This window comes from Zonotrichia leucophrys, chromosome 2, assembly GCF_028769735.1.
Source record: "Zonotrichia leucophrys gambelii isolate GWCS_2022_RI chromosome 2, RI_Zleu_2.0, whole genome shotgun sequence".
Taxonomy (NCBI): domain Eukaryota; kingdom Metazoa; phylum Chordata; class Aves; order Passeriformes; family Passerellidae; genus Zonotrichia; species Zonotrichia leucophrys.
In genome coordinates, this window is record NC_088171.1 from 74865146 (window position 1) to 74879321 (window position 14176).

A 14176-nucleotide genomic window follows, 5' to 3' on the forward strand; every position below is an offset into this window, starting at 1 on the left:
CTATATTGTGTTGAGTTGCTCAGCCTTAGTATTTCCACAGCTACATTCTCCAGTGGCTAGGCATCATTTATTTTTGTGTGTATGAAATGAGAAATCAAAAGTTCACTAGAGCACAGTGGAGAGTGGGAGTAATCAAGTCTGCAGCCAGGTGATTAAGGTGCTCAAATGGGAGGTAAGGAGGGGAGGCTGGTTCCAGACCCAGCTCTACTCTTTCTAAATATGCCCAGTATACACCTGGAACTCCTTGGCACTGAGAGAAGTTGCCAAGATACGTGCTATATTAATACTACTAAAGGTTCTCAATCTTATTCAAATCACCTTGGCCTCTTCTATCTCGCCAGATGGCGCCTTGGGTTGTCTTGGGTCATGCCTTCGTCGAGATTTTATCAGAACAGATGATAGACAACAGCAGCCAGAAATATTTTCTGACACACTCTGATTTATTGATATTAATTGAGATGTAGTATTTAAATATTTAATCTAATGATTGTTTCAGGTAAAATTAATAAAATATTCATTTAATTAAATCACATCCATATAACTGTTGCAGATTCTATTATAAAGGGTAAGCAGGCAAGTACATGCTTAAATAAAAAAATACCACTAAGACAAGAAAGAAAAGTATGATTACATTAAGGTTTCAATTAAGATTATATTAGATTCAAAATATTTCACCATCTAAAGTACTGGTAATCAAAACAAGTTATGACACTAAAAGAGATGATTACAACATACCCTCAACTTGGGAAATTTAAAGAGGAGATTACAGTTTATGAATTTCATGAGGTTTAACAAGATTAAGTGCAAGGTGCAGCAGCTGGGTCATGGCAACCCCTGGCATCAATACAGGCTGGGGGATGAAGGGATTGAGACCATCTGTACTTAGAAGGACTTTGGGGTGCTGGCGGATGAGAGGCTGGACACAAGCCAGCAATGTGCATTTCCAGCCTGGAAAGCCAAAAGTGTCCTGGGCTGCAGGGCCAGCAGGGCAAGGGAGGGGATTCTGCCCCTCTGCTCTCTTCTGGTGAGACACCACCCAGAACACTCTATCCAGCTCTGGGGCCCTCAGCACAGGAAGGACATGGGCCTGTTGGAGTGAGTCCAGAGGAGGAACATCAAGTTGAATAGAGGGACAGACCATTTCTCCTACAAGGAAAGGCTGACAGAATGGGGTCTGTTCAGTCTGGAAAAGGAAAGTCTTTGGGGTGACCTTATTGTGGCCTTCCAGTACCTGAAGGGAACTTACAAGACCAGCTGCAGAAGGACTTTTTGCAAAGGCATGTAGTGACAGGACAAGGGGGAATTGCTTCAGTTTAAAAGGCAAATTTATATTAGATGTTAGGCAGAAAGTCTTAACACAGTGAAATTATGGGTGTCTCATCCCTGAAGTGTTCAATGCCAGGTTGGATGGAGGTTAGTGCAGCTTGGTGTAGTGGAAGGTGTCCCTGACCATGGCAGACGAGTTGAATTAAAACAATAGTTACTGTCGCTTCCATCCCAAATCATTATGTGCTTCTATGATTTTATGTCCCTGACACCGTTATAGCTAATGCAGCCGACTGACTTAGGCAAACACAAGCAAAATTATCTACAGATTGCCAGCATCACTGTTTTTTCTGAATCCCACTATTCTAGTTTGCTCAAGGCATCAATTGAATCTCCTTTATTTTGGAAGAAGCCAACCTGCCCTATGCCACATTAGAGTACTTTTGTTTGCCTATTTTCTTTCCATTCACACAGGTATACAGATTATTGTCTCACCCTGAACTCAAGGGTGACTGTTGATTTTATGTGATAGAAATCTTTTAAAAAACACTATGCTTAATGCATAAAGGGCTACTGACATTTTAGTGATTGACACTTAGTGTTCATCTTGCAATACTGGATGGCCCACATCTATACCCTAACATATCCTGCACAAAAAGAGAAAAATCAGTATAACTGTAAATTCAATCAGAAAACAAGTTAGTTTTCAGGACCTTTAACTCCCAAAGTTATTAGTTACTAGATTTTGAAGGCTTAAAATACAGGTGATTTCTTCCATCACTGTTTGGATGGCCAAAACTTCTGATATATGTATTTCCTGATTTCCCAACCTGATTTGTGCTGGGACTTGCTGTCCCAACACAACTTTAGAGAATAAAGAGTTCATAGGTGCAGCTGGCTTTATGATATGGAAAAAATGGAGAAAAGAAAGTCCAAAAACTTTCACTGCTGCAATTTTCCAGGGATTATTTTTGGTTATTTATGCTTCAATAATAATAATCTTCCATGAATTTCTGACAAATTAGACTAGTTGAAATAATAACTTAGAAGAAAGTCTTCCTCTTAGCATATCACATAAATTTGTAACAATAAGAATCATCACCATGTGATACCACTGCAAAATATCTCTCTGCTCAGAGTTCCCTGCTGATTCTTTCTTTCTTGTATATGTCAGTTGGCTACTTCCTATACCATATAGTGAATATATACCCTATACCTATAGTAAATTCTATAGGTGTGTCCTTTTTTTCTTTTGGTTGGGCTTTTTGTGTGTTTGATTGTGGGGTTTTTTGTCTCTTTGTTTTTCTTCCCAGTTTTTGGCACTTTTTTATTAGCGCGTTATATAGTACAAAGTCATAAATCTCAAAAAATAACTAATTGATTAAGTGTAATCTGTTTCTTTTATAACCTAGAAGTTTGCAGTCAAAGAAGAAAATTCATCTGGAAACAATTTTTTAACATAATATTAAAAGTCCAAAAGTAATTACATTTTTGTAATTTTTTTTAAGATATTCTAGAATCAGATTTTTCTTTTACTGTTCTGTATGGAATATATATAAAAATAGCCAGAATAACTGATGTTTCCTTTTCTTTTCATTTTAAAGTGGTCTCAAATTTGTCACAAGTTTTGTTTTATGATCACTGAATCTAACACTTCAGTAGTCCCTGTGGGGCTGTTTACCTTATAATTTTGTAATCTTTACCAATCTCAGATGCATCTATATTTTATATTCTGTTCCCAGAAGACAGGATACCATTCTTTTTTATCCTTCAAATACTTCAACCTGCTTGGAAAATACAGAATTACTGATGATGACTGCTAAATAAGTTGCTTAATCATTGAAGAACATTTCATGGCAGCAGCTTTTTTTCATGCTTCAAGATTATCAGATGTGTCCTTTCTAGCTTTTTCCTTCTGTAAAAGACAGGCTTCGTGTGTCTGATTTGCTATTTCTTTTTCCTGAATTCCATATTTAGAGAATAAAAAGCAAAACCATTAAAGGATTCTGTAGACAGTGCTGCAAAGACCATTTTACTTGTTTAACTACATTTACTATTCTACACATCATCTCTGTATCCATCTAGCTTTCTTTGTTTTTCCTCCTAGAATCAAAGATTTGTGAGGCAGCTTTGTTTTTTCACAGTTTTATTTTAACTTTGAATACTGTTACAGGTTTCAAGAGCATTACCTTTTGAGTTCAGGGCCTTTAGTTGCAGCAGTTTTTATAGCAAAAGCTGAATTAGTAATTTCACAACTCACACTTGCTTTTAATGTGAAACACATGAAAACTAAATTACCTTACTTGCACTGAAAATTGATAGTTATATGATATACAGATGACCTTCTCTTTGCTTAGATCAGCCTGAGAAATATGTCAACCTTTCTTTTGTTAAACATTGCAATTTCCAATGGATTTATGCCCAAAACTTATCCACATACTTCCTGATAAGAGATCATTTAAAAAAATTAAAAATATATCCCTTTTTGCCAGAGACATTTCAATGTAGTTATCTTTGTCCACTTGAAATTTCTCCTTCATTTCTAGTAGGACAAAAAAATGCTTACACACAAGTATACACGTGCTTCTTAAAGGCTTTATATAGTTCTACATTTCAGTGTTGTCAAAAGGGATACTCTGTTGTATAAAGATAAGGCTTTAATCACTGTTATTAATATATATATATAATGTTTAAAATGGTGATGTAACCTACATATATGTGCAAAAAACCAAAATTTCACCCACTAACTAAAATACACATGAAGGAAAAATCAAATCAAGGGGTTTTTGTAACTATGCTTTCATATCCTTCAGAATAGAATATATGGAAAATTTTAAGCTACATGAAACAAATGTTTAAACCTCTTTCTTTTCTAAAGATAATATATTGTTTTTTGTGTTCAGCTCGCCCCACAGGTATAAAAGGTTTCTGTGTTTAAAATTAAAACAAAAGTAAGAGCCAAAACATAATCACTCAAATCTTAAAGACTTCTATAATTTCCATTTAATGAGCTTAATCTTTTAAAACATCTTTATCTGGACCTGGTTGTCACTCTATGATTTGACCACAGATGTATCACCTACATCATATTAGTATGTGTGTGATCAAACTAGTAGTTCTATGAAGAGGTAGTTCTTAAGTCAATCAAAGGACTTGAAAAAAATTTTTATACAAACGTGACATTATGAAATATAAATAAGTAAAAAAAGTAAGGCAGTAAGGACAATGGTGAAAGTAAGTTTAAATGCTATTTGGACATCTTTATTAAAAATTAAAAAGAAGTGGCAGAAGGAAGTATATTAAAGCTAAACTTTGTTAGGGTCATTTTTTTCATTATTCAATTCTGTGTTATTTTTTTGTTTGCTCATTTAATCGAATACAAAGAACTACAGCTCTCAGCTTGGTTTGGTCCATTTAACTATGGCAACATGTGCTAGACCAAGATTTAAAGAACCTCTTACAGATTAGTACAAGTGAGACTGTTTCTTATCAAATGGGTCAGAATTCCAAAATACAAGAGGTTCAGTATATACTGTTCAGATTAAAGGAACACACTCTTCATTAGTTCTGCTATTTTCTTGACCTGAATATTTTTATAACCATGCATTTTTTATAGGCCTGGGCTGTATCATTGTTCAGAAATCATATACAATTTTAGTCAAGCAATGACTTATATTCCTCATTTTTCTTTCTAAAGATTTATTTAAAAATATAATTCAAGATACAAGGTTCACCTTTCTCCCCCTCCTTTAAACTATAAAAATATTTATAAGGAGACAAAAATACAAAAAAATGACAAGAGATTTCCTATTCCTATGAGTAATGAAAGCACTTCATTTTCTATAGTAGAGAGAGGAAATATATGTGCAATTTACAAGAACTTGAGTAGAACTTGTATACAAGGCTTAACATGTTATTTGCCTCACTTTAAATGCAAAGCAATATAGACTACATTTGGTAAGTCAGAGGTTTGACAGAAAATTGACGAATAATAAAAAGCAATGCAGGTGCTTGGGCTCCATGAAAACAAGTCATAGTTAAAGCCAAACCTTGGAAGGCAGCAGGTACCCTTTTAGAGCAATAAACACTGATATGACAAATAAACATGCACAAATTCACAGACTTGTGTATTACTGTGCTTACTGGGTTTGAGCATTTTGCAGAAGCTCCTCAGCACCCCACTGGAGTGCAGCCTTGGTAGCAGTGATGCAGCTGTCAAATGCAGGAGTTAGATGATGCCTGCAATTCTGTGCTAAATGCCATGAGAACTTGTGCTAACGTTTACGGTTGTGGACTCCTTTCTTAAAACAATTAGGGAAAAAAAAAGTTGAAAAAAAAAAGGTAGAAAATTGATTCATTATTACTGTAAAAATTGTAGCTTTCCCCATAAAAATCATATAAGATCAGTTACTTTTTCCTTCCCTAAAAAATTGTGTTACAGGCCAGTATTCATTAAATGCACAAATGAATTCTCAAACTAGAATTTGTTCTCAAAGACAAGCACAAGATGTTTTTTATATAACAGCATGAGGCAAATGGAGCTCTGGTAGATTGATGGAGTCTCAGCAAAGGAGTAGATGTGTGTAGTTCTCTCATTTGTCTCACTTGATACTGTGCTGTTGAGCTATAATCAAGCTTTTTATCCAATTTGAGTCAATCAGGATCACAGAATCACAGAATGCTCTGGGTTGGAAAGGGCCTCACATATAGTTTAGTCCCAACCCCCCTGCCATGGGCAGGGACACCTTCTACTAGAGCGAGTTGCTCACATTTCCATCCAATTGTATATGGGAGGAAAAGAGATCACCAAGGTAGTAATCTGTGAGCAGAATGGGAAGCGCTTGAAAAGGTGATAACTTAGGATAGAAAGATGGATACATCATGATCCCGAGTCCTGATAGGGTCCAAAAGCTCATGACAATGCACAAGCAAAATTAAGTTTAGGGCATCTGAGGAATGAGACCAGAAGAGCAAGAACAACGGTATCCTGAGTATTTAGGAAAGCTAGGATAAAACCAATTCCCAGTGATTATTCAAAAATTTAGGAGGAGAATTGAGATGTCAGATGTGAAAATACTCTTATGAAATGATGAAAGTTTAGAGGAAGGAGGTTTTCAGCGGTGATGAATTAAATCAATAGAAAGGTTTCAGGTCATCTGCAGAAATACAGACTAGAGCATCAAGCCAAAAAAAAAAGTGCTAGAATGTGTCATAAAGGCAGATTGAGATGGAGTGGATGAAATGGGAAATTAAACAGTATGATCTGAGTACAAACAGAGAAATACAAAAGAAAGCTTTTTATTTAATCCATCATTTAGAAATGGAAGGAGTGTGCTTTGTTTGTCCTGGAGCAAAGAGGGTCAGTAGTCATATGTGAGACAGGAGAAATATCTTGAAATTATTGACTGCAGATGCCTCTCTGTTTCTAAAATTAGTTGCCTGTTCTTACATGCACAGTCATACAGCCTGAAGTTCTAACCACTTTCCTACATTTTTAACGTTTTATTGCCAATATTAAAGATTAATATAATGCAACCACAGTGCACTCCAGAATTTTAAAACAAAGGAGTAGTGGTCATATTCTATTATATTTTATTTTCAATCAATTTCACAGTTTTTTTCTGTTTAGCTTGAGTATTCCTTGAAGCTTATTTTAAACTGGGATGACAATGCGGTATACAACTTCTTGATCATCCTGCAATGGTGATTCTTGCTTTAGTTGAATTTATCAGCTGAGTATATTTTCTCATCTTTCCCTCAAAGAAACAAAAATGTTTCTGATCCACAGATAATTTACTCAATGAACTGATGAAATCTTACTGGTGGTTTACTTACACAGTAACTTTCAAGTGCAATTTTTCTAACAAAGCTTCAAAATACATATAATACTAGCCAATATTTTAAAGGCAAAAATTATAGGAATAGCCATCATCATGAATGAAATAATGCTCCTGATGAAGGACTCCAGATCCTGACCACTCAGTGCAGTAAACTCCCCCACTAACATTAGCATGAAACCACTGGTTCCATAGCCTAGAGGAGAAAGGGTGATTACAACACCAGGAAACGTGCTAGAAACTAGGAAGTGAGTTACAATTTTAATTGCATTATTGCTATTATGATGACTTTTTCTGAACATAAGTATTCTACCTACTTTATTATTATTCTTTTTTCTCCCCTGCAATAATTATATCTCTAGACCATTAAGATTTTGCTAACAGTAAACTGTTGGCTTAAGTTGTATATCTATAAACTGTTCCTATGGCTTTGCCTCTAAAAAGTACTTTGAATGCAGGCACAATATCTTTGCAATGAAGTTTATAAAATTCATATGGGAAAAGAATTCTCTTAAATTCTTCATATTTACTGGAGGACTATACAGTAATATTCTGAGTGGAATATTGGACATTGTTTCCATTAAAAGGTATAGGAATAAATAAAGTGTCTAAAGCTCTAAGTGATCACTTATACAGAAGCCTTCCTGGAGAATTTGCAAATTTCAGGTGTGAATTTGTGGCTACTTGCTTTTTCCCGTACTCTTTTTTCCTCACAAAAAGCTGCAGTTTTAGATTGTTATATGATATTGATGTAGCCATCTGCATGACTATTCCAGTGGAGTTTCTGGACATAATTTATTTTGTGTTTGGTTGTCAAATCACATTTTTTATACACTTCTGATACAAAAGCAAAAACTAGCAAACTTATGAACAAAAGGGGATTAATTAATATTTGATTCAGCTCTAGTTACACTTTTTTATGCTAATTTTCAGGTTATTTATCAAGCTCTCATGCGCAGCAGATATCTCTTACCATGTATTTTCAGTGCCATGCTTCTTTTGGTCAAGAGCCTCTGTAGGCAACTTCAAATATTTTTATAAAACACTTGGTATTCTTAGGATTTTTCAGTTTTGATCTTTTAGATTATAAGGATGTTTGTCAAACTGATTAACACCTTTTTTGAAACATTTTCTGGTTTTTAAAGCTAAATAAAACAACATAAATGAATTTTCCAAAGAAACAGAGGGAAATGGTGTGAGGTAGTATTTGCATTCCAAAGTTTTTGATCTTGCCAGATGAGCAGCATCCCACACAGACAAAAAAGAAAGTCGGCACAATAATTCTACAACTTGCTATGAAAGTTATTTCTTCCAGCGAAAAACAAGGCGAAAAAGGAATGCAGCATTATGTTAATATCTGTACACAGAGACATAGAAGAGGGAGAGGATAAATTGAAGCCAATCACAGGGTGAATGTAGCATTTCTGAATGTATGACCATTGCTTTCAGAAGAGGAATACCGGATGCTTTTTAAATTCACCAGAATTTAAAAACAGAAAAATACAATAAGCAATCCATCTTTACCTTGCTTTTATTATGTTAATAGGATATGAATTACCATAAATCTTTAATAAAGAAGCTACCAGAGTAAAACTTATAGCTTGCAGTACAGGGACCTCCAAGCCCAGGGAGAGAATGAGCAATGTTTTATGTCTGGAAAGCAGTATGGGATTAGTCTAAAGTGGCACACTTTCATTTTTCTTCACCATTTAGGAGACAGAGCAGTACATCTTATATCCTGAACCTGTAGGTAATAGAATGCACAATTCTACATATGCACAATTCTACATATATATGACTTATTCCAGGAAGAAAGTTCCTCTTCCTTTAAGACTGCTCCAAGTGGAGTTTTCTTACTGGGCTTGAATCTTCATGGGTACTTAATATAGCAGGTTAACAGATCCTCTTCAGCTGGGCAAATAAAATATAAAAAACCTTCAGAGAACTGCAAACAATATTTGACAATATTTCCTGAGGAAAGTATGCATTCTCTGGTTTTCTTTTCCTGCCTGCTACATTTCAGGTGTCTGCAGCAGTCTATAAATATTATGTGTCTTAGTGAAAAATTAAAAAAAAAGGTCATTTACAGTGATTAATGTTAACCCCACAAAACAAGAGCAATCAGCTTGCCTTTTTACATAACACCCATATCACACAGCTCTATCTCACAAACACTGCAGCTGTTCTGTAGGTTAGTTAAGGCTGATTTAGATATGCACTTAAGCAGTAATCTCTAATTCCTCTCAAATATTTTGATTTAATCCCTGACCACATATGGATATTGTTTTTTCAAAATAATTTTTTGCAGTCTTAAAAAGAGAGCATACTTTGTATTTATTTTCTGTTCCATTGAGATGATATATTTGGGTGCCACAATCACAGCTGCTAGAAGTCACATAAATATCTGTGTCTGTAATCACCACTTTTTTCTTTTTTTTTTTTTTTTGCCTCTGCTTAATAGTTTTCTTGATATTAAATTTTCTTTTGGGTTTTTTTTGTTTTATTTTTTTCTGATGTGTTGTAAATTTCCTACCCAGCCTCAGACAGCTCAGCAAAGAAATCTGAGTTAGAGGGAAGTATTCAGGACTGCCAAGAAACATGAATGTCACCACAAGTAAATGGCAAAACTGTTGGGGATGACATTCTTTTGAAAAATAATCATGAAGAAAACTCTGTTTTCATCTTGCCTCCCTAACAAGAACATGCAGAACATCACATAATTTAAGGTTCTCATGTTTGCAGGTGATATTCTGTAAGTGGCCGATGGTAGAAACTACAACTTCGTATGTGAGTTATTTTTATCATGTTTTGGATGCATACAGCATTTTTCTTCTGTATTGTATACAAAGTTATTATGAAAAGAGAAAAAATTAAATATTTCAGCACATCATAACCAAACACAAGTTAATTTATTTTAGACTAATGATTTGTTTACTTTTGCAGTTTACATTCATGAAACCTGATTCTTTTGGAGTGTTTTTCTACAGCTATGGTGATTTTATATATCTGCATATGTCATGTAAATAATCAACTACATCTCTGATCTATACTGCTACTAAAATATCATCATGAGGACAGTAGTTCTGTAAGATATTGAAGTAGAGATTACTAATTTGAATATTTAATGAAATCTGAATTATCAATATTGTCCCCTAAGTAACAAATATAAAGTAGTGATGTTGATACGCTCTTTTTATATTGTGTTAAATGTCCTTGACTTAGTATTTATATTTAAGGAATATTCAAGATTATGTAAAGGCAGATTTTGTTTTTGTTGTTTAATTTTGTCAGGCAGTGGTATCTCCTGGAGTTTGTATCACATTAATCCCATGGGTGTTTCTTTTACCCAAGCATGCTGTAAAAAGGAAAAATACTACCATGGAACATGGTAATGGGGGCTGGAGCACCTCTCCCAGCAAGAGAGAGATGGGGTCATTCAGCCAGGAGATGAGTCAAAGTTGTTATTGATTTACCTTTTGTATATTAAACACAAACTAGTCCAAACATGCATCATGAAAAATATTTTAAAATATATTTTTACTTTTAAAAATTTATCCAGCAATGCACAAGTTGCTTCCTTTTCTTCTTTATTCAACTTATCACAACAGTAATTCACATTGTTTCATTCCTCTGTCAAGAAATGGTCAGTTCTACAAATCTGTGATGAGCTTGTCTGGAATAAGTGCTAAAGTCTTCTGAAACATTTACAAGAGTAAAGCATATAAGTGGAAACATGCCCTACATCTACATATTTTGCTGTATTTAAAATTTAACTATTACTTGAAAACTTGATCCAAAAATTACACTGAAGAAACTTGTTCTCTTGACCACATTTCACCTTGCTTCACATATTTTAAAATTATTTCTTCCTGATGATGATGATGATGATGACGACGATGATGATGATTATTATTATTACTATTTCTTCTGACTGAATGTAAAATATCCAAAGTCTTATGTTCCCAGATTTAATCTATGCTTATACGTCGCCGACATCTTTTCATGAAAATAATTTCCTTAGGATTTTTTCCTCCTGAGAGGCTGTGAGGCCTCAGGGACAAAATGTAAACAATGGTTATCTGCTGCTGTGGAATGCAACAGGTGGATCTGTGATTGGCCTCATGTGGATGTTTGGAATTAATGGCCAATCACGACAGAGCTGGCTCTCTCTCTGTCCAAGCCACAGACCTTTGTTATCATTTAGTTTCTATTCTTAACTTAGCTAGCTTTCTGAGAAAAAACCTTTTCTTCAATTCTTTTTAGTATAGTTTTAATGTAATATATATAATAAAATAAAAAATCAAGCCTTCTGAAATATGGAGTCAAATTCTCATGTCTTCCTTCAACATAAGACCCCTGTGACCACTGTCACACTTATAGAAATTAAATCTCAATCTGTGTGATCAAAGGTTATTTGTACATTTCTAACTAGATTGTGGTCTGACTTAACAAGCTAATGTTTTCCTGTGAAATATAAGATAAGAAACTGTGCCATTGATTCAGTATGCGTTGAAAAAGACAATAAAATACTTAGAAGAGCAAGAACCCTGACTGGAATGTTTTCATTATAATTTCTATCTAGATTGGTGTTTCAGATATGTCTCACACTTTTCTTTACAGTTCAGGTACAGTTCTGCAAGTCGAACACAGCAGCTTCATATTTCAGTTCATTACTTAAGTCAAACCCCACGGTAACACTACAAAGTAGGTTTCAATTTATTTTATTCAGTTGATTTCACCTGTCTGGGGAATTCTCTTTGGAATTTAAAACAAGCCCAGAGGGCTGTCTTACTGAAAGATAATAACAAAAAGAGAAAAAGCAGAAAGTTCATGTGCTGAGCAACAGTCATCATTTACCCTTTCAGCATATAACAATATAGTAAAGGAATACGATAAACTGTTTCCAACTAGCAGCAGAGATTTGATAAAATTTTAGAGAAATATGATATTGCTATTGCAGTCTACTTAAGTTGCTAACATTTTTTATGGCCTCATTCTTTTTGACAAATGCAAGGCAGAAACTCTCCATTAAATGGGAGAGTACTCAGAGGCGCTACTTTAACAGTTAAGAGTTTTCTGATCTCACAGGATGTTAAAACCATGTCCTAAGAGAAATTTCCTTGACTTCTCTATCTTTTCTGGTCATTTTACCATCTCATAGAGACCTCTGGCAATTGCAGCAACTGATGCATGAAAAGCTCATGCTCAAAATGTCTTTAGTACATTTTGTTTTCTTGGCTTATAATTTACCTCAAAGCAAAGAGAAGCAGCAAGACTAGGACACTCTAGCTCTGTAAATCTGTGTGCTGTAGATTAACCAGGTTTCCTGGAGCCCCGTTTAAAAGCATCTAACACAATGCTCCTAGAGCTTCATTTGCTCATTCTGCTTTGAAAAGTAATATAAAGTTCTGAATGCATGACCATCCTCTCAAAGCAGCATGAAAAACATAACACATAATCTTCACATCAATATCTGTAGCACTGAAGTTTCTTCATACACATACTCCAAGAAAGAATATTCATTTTCTGATATTCTTTTAGAAAATCTGGATGTAGTACAATTTCTCATTTTAATTCAGTGTAAATGTAATAAAAAGATTTCTGCTCTTATATTTGTTAAACATCTTTATTAACAATAGTATCAGAGGCCATCCATACAGGTATAGTCACAATTATTTGTATTAAACAAGAGAGCAAAGCTATTTTTTTAGTTTTTAAAAATTTCTTTATAGGTTTGCTTAACATTCTGGACAGCATATCAATGACACCCCATTCTTTCTGGAACTTATAATTAAAGATATGATGGGAGTTTAGATAGCAACAGCTTAAATAGAAAAATTACTTTAGTTGCAACTGTTTTTTCTCAAAATCAAGAAACAACCAGAGCATTTGAAGTACTATGTCTATAAAAGAAAAGAATAACAGAAGTTCATAATATTTTTTCTTTGAAGATAACTAAATTTTCTCCTTGATTTAAAAAAAAAATTGCTCAGGTTGAGATTCTCAGCATTTCTAATTCTTAGTAGGACTGCTGCCCAAAACATGTTTTTGAACAAAATTTATGGTAATTTATTTCTGTAGTGTTTTGTGAGCAGGAAAGTATATTTTAGATGTTGCTAAGAGCTAATTAATTTACATATTAGTGGCAATAGCAAAGAACTAAATTATAAATAATTATGTACTTTTCTACCTCTTCATTCTAATATACCTGGATTTTTATTGAAAATAAAGGAACAAAACCCCAGTTGATATAATGTACACTGAATCATGAGTGTTTTCACGTGCAGTCTTTGAAGCTCATTAACAGAACTGTGACAGCAGAATTATAGTAATGATTTTTTGAAACCAAAAAGCTGGGTTTTTACCAGTAACCAATGGTCTGTTCAATAAAATTAACAAAGTTTTACAGAGCCAAAAGACAGGAAAAATTTCAGGGAAATACCAAAATGTGTCAAAAAGTGACACAATAAAAATACTTTTACCTGTCAAGTTTCATTAGGAAGGACTAGATTTGCTCTATTGTTTTGCATGTGGTATGTCATTGGTATCGGGTATTCTCAGCACTCTTAAAATGATAGAAAGTGGTAAAACCTTTCTACACAAAAAACCCTAACCTGTTTCTTATAGACAGAAGTTTTTCATTTTTTCCTCTGTGAGTGAGAGGTTACCAAATGTTTTTAACCTTTGAGTGAAATGTCTTGGATATTGGGTTCAGCTTGTAATGAGTCAAAGATACCAGAAATGTGACCAGGGAAAAAAGACAGGAAAGCAAGCAAAAAAGGAAAAGAAGACATAGAGAAAAGAAAGATAAAAATCAAGCCCAAAGTTCAGTGTGAAACAGACAAGGATTTACAGTGTATTACACTGAAATTATTTTGAATGTACGTGACGATAGGAAATAAGATGGATTCTTGTTACCTTATCCCCTCAGAGACTTCAGTCTGAGTCGCCCTGTCCAAGAAATTATGACCTCAGGTGTATGAATTATAAAGACATCAATGGATAAATAAGAACTTACAGTGGTAAATTTCTTATTGCCTTAAGGTTCTTGTACAAAGAAGGATATTCAGAAC